The 8,940-nt window shown below is 42.8% G+C and overlaps 1 non-coding gene across 1 annotated transcript; it reads left to right on the plus strand.

Moving 5' to 3' along the window:
* The first annotated feature begins 7,728 nt into the window (after window positions 1–7,728).
* trnai-aau (transfer RNA isoleucine (anticodon AAU)) lies at window positions 7,729–7,802 on the plus strand. The gene has a single exon. It is a non-coding gene; the product is annotated as a tRNA-Ile (tRNA).
* Window positions 7,803–8,940: the final 1,138 nt, after the last annotated feature.

The raw sequence follows: 8,940 nt of genomic DNA on the forward strand, positions 1-8,940 counted from the left end.
TGTTTCCTGTAGGGGCGAGGTGTTTTAAACATATTAGTGCACGTTTAAGAGATTTAAAAGCAGCAGAACAACCAGACACAGCAACAAGTGTTCACAATAAGACAACAACGTAATCCTGGGTCGAAAAATTCTATTAGTTCATTGCCTGGAGACATAAATAGTTCGAGTTTGGCCACTCAGTTTAAATTTTAATCAGAAAATGTATAAATTTCAATTCAAATTTTAATTGTGTCTCTTGAAAGTCTTTAAAAAAAAACAGGGACCCAGTCAGATGCTCTGGGGTATGAGACGGGGGACATTGAACTGGTGAGAGGAGGACTGCCAAGACCTTGCATGTAACAATCTTCTTGAAAAAATATATATCTGGAAAATAACTTTTCGATCCGTGATCTTTGACACAGAATCTCCCAACAGGGACAAAGAAGAGACAGGAAGATCCGAAGACAAGAACCTACAGCTGCTTAGTTTTGATAAAGAAGTGCTGTTCTGTAAACCTTAACTGGGAGTTTTATCTGAATAGCATTATCGAATGGAACATCAAAATGGGTAATACAAATACATTGGTCTGTTAATTTATCTCTCTTTTACTTAAGAAATGAAGTGTTGAATTTTTACTTCGTGTAGTTCTTGGCCAATAGAATTGTTGCAGATTCCTGTACAGCATAAATCATTTTTGTGATACTGGTTTTATTGTAAGCTGGAGGGTTTAGGCTGTGTCGTAACGAGTCTAAACAAATTTGGCCAAACAAGTGTACATCTGTGCAGTTCATTGAGTGAACTGGAGAATTGCACCATTCATGAAGTGATCTGAGTCGCCAGAAATGAAAGGCTACCCAAATTCTCCGTAGTTTACAGGACTCCGAACCTGCGTGGGAATGCCCCAATGGATTTCAAGTCCATCGCCTTAACCACTCGGCCACAAGTACAAATGGACGGACTGGGTTCTCATTTGCAGGTCTCTGTCCCTGGGGAGCTTAGCTGCAGTGAATCATTGCTTGGTTATTTGAATTCAAAACCCACAGCTTTCAAATCGATGAAATGTCTGGACAAAGTGGGTCTGGGTGTTTCACCCCGATAGGTGGGATCTATAACCAGCTTAAACTACGGCGGAAAATACAGAAAAATACTCAGCAGGTCGAACCGGATCTGGGTTGGGAAAAGGCGATTCAACGTTTCAAAACTTTTTCAGAACGTAATCAGAACTCCGTTTTCTCCCAGTAGTACAGACAAACCTGCTGACATTCCACAGAATTTTCTTTTTTTTCAGATTCCCAACATCCACAATCCTTTGCATTAGTCATTAAAACGATACAGAAATTCCTTTGCGATTCTGGATAAGATTCCTGTTTGGGGAACATTTTCCTGACCACATTAAAAACCCGGAGCTGTGCAGGAAAGAAAGCCAATGAAGTATGAGCAGTGAGAGATCCGACCCTGGAACGTCCCAAAACACCAACCTTTCGGTTAATGGATGAAAGTGTTGACCCATTACGCAACTGAGACGGGTAAACTTACTCATTGCACGATCCAAAAACAGGCTTTTCACGAATTCAAACTTCAGCCTGTCCTTCACGAAGTGATTGATGTCCTGTATCAGTTTTTCTTTTGCAAAATAAATCCTGGGACATTCACTGCAGTGAATCCTGTACCCGCTGGAAACACATCCACGTCACAGCAACCAACGTTTCTACAACAGGATTCCTGCTCTCTTCGAGTATTTTTTCAAACTTATTTGCACCCGAGTCTTCTGGTGGTCTTGTAGCCGTGGCGAGGTTTGAACTCCTGACGCGCAGGAATGAAAATCCTTTCAATGTCTCAGATTGGTTGATGTTGAGAGAACAACATAATCAACGTCGCGGCCTCTTAAAGACTGGCTGTGTTAAGTTGGATATTCCATCTTCGTTCACCTGTGGTTTCGCTTCCCAAAGAGATTCGAAAGCTGCGGACATGCGTTTATTGTTATTTTTCCTTTTTTTTTTAACCTGCCAACTGGCGATATTTTCCCAAAACCTCTTCGCAATCCTCCGCTTGCATTATGTCCAGCGATGAGCAAACCCCTTTTGTCGATAAATTACTGAGGTTGGGATTCTTCTCTTTGGAACAAAGAAGTTTAACTGGAGATTTTCATGGTCTGTTTATAATGATGGTGGAGGGCGCAGTGCGGATGGGTGGGTTGATGTTCTCGAGAAAATTTTGCCAACGATCAGTGTCAGTTTCCAGAGGACTGCGGCTAAAGATATTTAATGAAAAACGAAATTTGCGGAGAGTATATAGAGCCTACTCTCAAGGGAACTGTTAATCGTTTAAGACACAGATGAGGAGGACATTCTGTCTTTCAGAGAGTAGCAAATCTGCAGAATTCTTTACAATGAAGGGCTGTCAAGGCTGAGTATAATCAAGGCTGAGACGGCCGCACAATTAGTCAGTTTGGGGATCAAGAAGAGTGGGGATAAGGTGGACAAGTGCCGTTAAGAATGAACCAAATCAGACATGACCTCATTAAAAGGTTGAGCAGACCTGATGGGATGAATGGTTTCCATATGTTCCAATATCTTATCTGTCATTTGGAAACTGCGAGAGACAATTGTGAAGAAAGAAATTGCAGGACGTTGAGAAAAGATGATTGGAGTCAAACTGAGTCAACATCATTTGTTGAATGGATAACACACTTGACAAATTTGTCAGAATCCTTTGATAATATTTCGAGCAGAGCTGATCAAATATTTGCTCGCATTCCATAAGAGACATTATCAAAAGCCATAGTTCAAGGTCGGAGTTCACGGTGAAATGTTAAAAAAAGGCCAGGATTGTCTGTTGTTTATTTAATGCAAGAAACAGAATCTGCATTATTGCATATTTTCAAGTTGTAAAAATGTAATTAGTAAAGTGCTGGAATGGTGAGTCATAGGATTTCAACGATTTATATCTGCCTTAATGACTTGATGCAATTGGCAGAATGAAATGTGCCCAGTTTTACTGACGATACACAATAGGGGGGAGGACATTTTGCAATGAGGACAGTGGAATCTGGAAATGGTTAGTGACAGGTTGAGTGGGTGGGCAAGCAGAGTGGGTGGGCAAGCAATAAGTGCACGGAGGTGGTTGTAAAGTTGATAGTTTGGAGGGGAGGGTGATGCACATGGGTTGGAAGGAAATGGGACGGATGGGAAAAGTCAGAAGGACGGTGCTGGGCTGGAAGTTTTGAAGTGAGGTCAGGTGGAGGGAGGGGAAATGTGGAAACTGGTGAAATCCTAATTGATGCCATGGGTTTCGAGCTCCCGATGTGGAGATTTTGCTTTAGAACATAGAACAATGAAACAATACAATGCAGCACAGGCTCTTTGGCTTTCGATGTTGCGCCGACCTGTGAACTAATCTGAACTCATCCCCCAATATTATCCCAGCATCATCCATGTGTTTATCCAAGGATTGTTTTAATCTCCATAATTTAGCTGAGTTAACGACATTGACAGGCAGGGCATTCAACACCGTTAGTACTCACTGAGCAAAGAACCTGCCTCTGACATCCGGCTTAAACCTATAAAACCTCAATTTGTAGTTATGAACACTCGTACAACTTCCTCAGAAAAATGCTTCCACAGTCTACCCTATCTAATCCTCTTATAACTCCCTGGAGTAGTTTTGATCGCTGAGCTGTAGATTTGATTCAAAACAACAGCGCAGCGAGCAGACCTGCACCCTAAACCTCAAACTGAGCTGCACATCTTCATAAACCTTGCAACTCTGTATCAAATCCGCTCTCAGACTTCTTTTCAATGAAAATAGACCCAAGTCTCTCAGATTTTCCTGATAAGACTATTCATCCAGAACAGACAATATCTTGTTAAATCTCATCAGCAACTTTTCCAATGCTTCCACATTCTTCCTGGAATGGGGCGACCAGGCAGTTCAAAATATTCTAAGTGGAGCCACACAAGTGTTTTGTATAATGCCCAGGAACTCAATCCTCTACCAATAAAACCAACGCTGACGTACTCTTTCGCAGTAGCACAGTGGTTAGTTCAGCTGCATCGCTACCACAACCACCCGGGTTCAATTCTTCCTACAAGCAACTGTCTGTGTGGGTTTCTGCCTGTTACTCTGTTTTCCCCTCACAATCCAAAAAATGTGCAAGTTAGGTAAAGGGGTCAGTGTAGAAAAATGGGTCTAGGTGTGTCCTGTCTCGAAGGGTCAGTTAATGCTTGCTGGGCCGCAAGGCGTGTTTCCACACGGTAAGTAATCAAAAAAAAAAGAAAACAACCTGGCTGGAAACTACGTACATGGACTCCAACGTTACTCTGCGCATCCACATTGCTAAGAATCTTTCCATTAACTCAGTATTTTGCCTTCCTGTTATTGTTCCCAAAGGGAATCACCTCACGTTTGGCTGCATTGAACTTTATTTGCCACCTCTAAGACCAATTTTGCAAATTATCCCAGCTCCCGTGCAACCTGCAACATTTTTCCACGCTGCTCACTACTCCACCACCTTTACTGTTATCTGCAAGCTTACTAACCCATTCACCCTATGCCTGCGTCTTAGTCATTTATGAAAATGACAAACAACTTTGGTACCAAAACAGATCTTTGTGCCACACCACTCGTTACCGGATTCCAGGCTAAATATTTTTCATGAGCCACCACTTGCTGCCTTCTCACAGAAAGCCAGTTTCTAATCCAAACTGCTAAATCATCGTCAATCCCATGGGTCTGCATTTTCTCCAACAGCCTGACATGTGGAATCTTATCAAAGGCTTTACAGACGTCATGTACACCACGTCAAGTCCCCTAGCCTCATCCACATGCTTGGTCACCTTGTCGAAAAACTCACGAAACCATGTTGACCCTCTGAAATCAAGTTAATGCTGGCCGAATGATTATAAATCCTATCTCTCATACTCTGTTCCATATTCTATCCTACAAGAAAGGTAAGGCTCACTGGTCATGATTACTTGGGTCATCTGTATGACCCTTCTTCAACAAGGGAACAACTTTTGCTATCTCCAATCTTCGAATGTTATTCCTGTAGACAATATGGAAATAAAGATCAAAGGCAAAGGCTCTGCAATCTCCCCCTTGGCTTCCCAGGAAATCCTTGGATAGATCCCAGCTGACCGAGGGGGCATACTTATTTTCGCACTTTCCAGAATTGTTAACAAATCCTCCTTGTAAACCACATTTCCATCCAGTCTAGTAGCATGTATCTCAGATTCTCCTCTACACCGTTGTCTGAAACCAATATGAATACGAACGAAAAATGTTCGTTTGGAGCCTTCCTACCTCCTCTGACTCCACACACAATTCATCACTCCTATTTTTGACTAGTCCTCATCTTACTCTCGTCGTTCTTTGATTCCTCATATACATGTCTAAAGCCTTAGGGTTTTCTAAGATTCTATCCGCAAGCGACTTCTCATGTCCTCTCCTGTCTCTTCTGGACTCTCTGTACAACTCGTTGCTCACTAACTTGTAACTCTCAATCGCCCTAACTGAGCATTCAAGACAAATCCTAACATAAACCTCCTACTTTCTCTTGACATGAGCTTTAAGTTCTTTAGTAAACCACGGCTGCTTCGCTCGACAACTTCCTTCATAACTGACAGGCACATATTCATCAAGTACATGCAATATCAGTTCCTTTAATAAGCTCCACATTTCAATTGTGCTCATACCATCCGTTTCTTTCCACATCTAGTGCAAACTAAATCTTGCCAAATGTCATCCTAATTGCCTTTCCCTCAGATATACATCTTTCCCTGCAGTACATAACTATCCCTTTCTATTGCTTAAGTTAACATACAGAACTGTGTTCACGATCACTGAATTGTTCACCTACCTTCACATCTAACACCGGGCCAATCCATTACCTAGTAACAAATCCAATGTGGCCTGTGACTGTTAATAAAAGGTCGTCTGGCCGCAGGTTATGGACTTGTGTTGAGGATGAGGCAGGATTTATCAACGTTGATAGGGTCAAATAGTTTTTCTGTTCACCTCCCTCTGTTTCCCTCACTCGCAGGAGACTGCTATTATCATTTGGCGCAGCAATTCACAGATGATATCTTTGGTTGCTTCGAAACTTCTGAACACTGTGCAAGTGAGTAAAATAGTACACCAGAACCAGGCTCTAAACGGGAGCCAAGAAAGCATGCATTGTCAGAGGGCCAGAACGGCGCTTTCTCTTTCCATTGCAAAAGGTGAGTGCTGAAAGGGCAGGCGCTTTTGGAGATTCAGTGCTGTGAGAGATGACGCTGTCAGAGCATCAGAACTGAGAATGCAGAAACTCTCAGATGGTTATTGCTGAAGGATCGGTTACTGTAATAGAATAAATTCTAAGGGAGTGGGCACATTCAGAGGGTTAGTGTTGAAGGAGCAGGCACTGTTGGGGGGTCAGGACTGAGAGAGAGGGTACTGTCACAGGTCCAGTGCAGAGTAAGTGCCATCGGCGCCCGTTCAGTGTTGGGAGAGTGGGTGCTGTCGGAGGATCAGTGCTGAGGGATCATACTTAATTTATTTCAGGCTAACATTTCTAGAAACAAATAATATAGCAGCTGGACATGCAAACTGTCCATCAAAACATTCAATGGCAAGTCCGAACATAAATAAATTATCTAAAAACTCTCTCATATTTGAGGACATAGTGCCTGTTTTTGTCACACATACGCTGCCTGTCTGGTCACATACATCATCCCTGTTGTAGTCTCACACAACCTCCCCATGTTTTTCATACATCCTCCCACACTACATCTTACACACCCTCCATGTCTTTGTCACACACACCGTCACTGCATGTGACAAATTCTAAGTCTGCCAGTACTGGAGTAGACTTCAGTTTACCCACCCCAGTGATATAATTGTGTAAAAATGGTTAGAAGTTAGAGCGTGGTGCTAATAACGCCAAGATCGTGAATTCTCACCCGCCCACAACAGAGGTATACCCTGTCGTGCTGCACTGCCCCACCTGAGCGAAAGGAACTTATCTACTTATCCGATTCATGCCCCTCATGATTGCGAAACATCCATAAGATCAGCTCCCAGCCTCTGACGCGCCAGACAAAATAGTGAGAGGGCGTTCAGCCTGTAAACGTTGCACCTTTTCCATTTTCAAATGTAGGATGTAGCATGCTGTCTGAAGCAGTCATCTTAGCAGCTGATCTGTCGCTGACAAACGCTGCAGGAAGGCATGATAACTTGCTAACTATGCTGTCAAACGAAGATTGCATAAGCAACATGAGTCATTGAGGAAAACGAGCAATTGAGTTCTGCGCTGTTGCTCACTCTAAAGCAACTGCGGCCTTCGGGAGCAGAAAGAATCCCACTGTTAGATTACAATTCAAATGCATTTGGCATAAGGTTCGCAGCAGTTTATAAGCAGCACAAAACCCTGACTCCAAAGGTATGTGAATTTACAGAAGCACAGTGAGCGATCGTCGAATGTACGTTTCTCCAGACGATATTTGTCAGCATGACAAGCTGCAGCTGAGCCGGTGGCATTGCAATTGAAATTGCAGGCGTCCGGACATTGTGCTTAATTTTGGATATCAGAGCAAATGGTTAGCTCGAGTGTACGCGTTCGAAAAGTCAATGCTATTTTTTTGTTGAAAAGTTTTGCAACGAAAGGAAATACCTCAGACGAGCGGGCGATCGACATCAAATCAAAAAATGAATAGACGCCTTGATTGTGAGCACGGGCAATGTAGGCATTTGCTTTGGGAGCTCGGCTGCGTTGGTCGGTTAGCTCAGCTGGTTAGAGCGTGGCGCTAATAACGCCAAGGTCGTGAGTTCAATCCCCACACTGGCCAGGTGAAGCGCTTGTGTCGTTAGTTACCCTGTGCCCAAGTTTGCTGCGGCTTTAAGTTTCACCTCCTGCAAGAACTTGTCACATGATCGATTCAGATGTGTATTCATTCGAAAGCCAGTCATCGCTGTCTTGGAACAGCAACTCGTTGGTCCCACGCCGGATCTCAGCTGCGTTGCTGTATTTCCAAACATTGTGAACCATAAAATCACCAAACAGAAAACCTCGCCAGCGCAATAAAACATTTGACAGGGATAGATGCACAACTCGATCGCCGTACCCATGATGACTCTTGGATGTTGTCTGCAGCAAATCAATCAGTCTCAATTGTTTTCACAAAGAAATGCAAAACATGAAATATATGCAGTATGAAGTCGACCTGGCACAGTCTCGGAGGAGAAGCAGAGGTCAGGCTTCAATTGAAATCAAAGATTCGTTCATCTTATTTTCCTGGATCTCTGTTACTACTTTTCACGCGACTTCCAGAGGGAATTCATTCGCTTGTTCACCTCTTATGCATCGACACTGGAATTATCATATCCCCAGCAATATCACAGAGCCATTAATGGAAGCGAATTACTGCAGATGCTGGAATCTGAAACCAAAAGAGAAAATGCTAGAAAATCTAAGCAGATCTGGCACCATCTTCAAGTAGAGAAAAGAGCTGACGTTTCGAGTATAACTGACCCTTTGTTAAAGATTTAAAAAAGGGGAGAATTAGGGAGCTATTTACACCATGCTGAGAGAAGGTGAGTCAGGGCTCCAGATGCAAAGGTGATAATGACAGAGCACGGAGAGATTAAAGGGTGATTAGGAGCTGCGAATGACCAAGGCTGAAGCCAGTGCTATGTGGCAAAATATGTGGGGGATGTGTGAAGCAGACTAAATGGAAAACAGGGGAGAAGCGTAGCAAAGCGGGAAGAGGAGAGGAAAAATGTATTGACAGAGTGGAAAGCGACAGAAAGGGAGACAATCAAGAAATAAAAAGTACAGAACAATGAAAGAAATACAAATAAAAAGGTAATTAAAATAATTGAAAATAAAACTATCTGACGTTGTTTGAATTTAACAACTTCGACAATTTTTTATCATTTCACATGCAATATCATAGAGCCAATAGATATGGACAGCACTGGAAACAC

Source organism: Hemiscyllium ocellatum, unplaced genomic scaffold (genome assembly GCF_020745735.1).
Source record: "Hemiscyllium ocellatum isolate sHemOce1 unplaced genomic scaffold, sHemOce1.pat.X.cur. scaffold_1026_pat_ctg1, whole genome shotgun sequence".
Lineage (NCBI taxonomy): Eukaryota > Metazoa > Chordata > Chondrichthyes > Orectolobiformes > Hemiscylliidae > Hemiscyllium > Hemiscyllium ocellatum.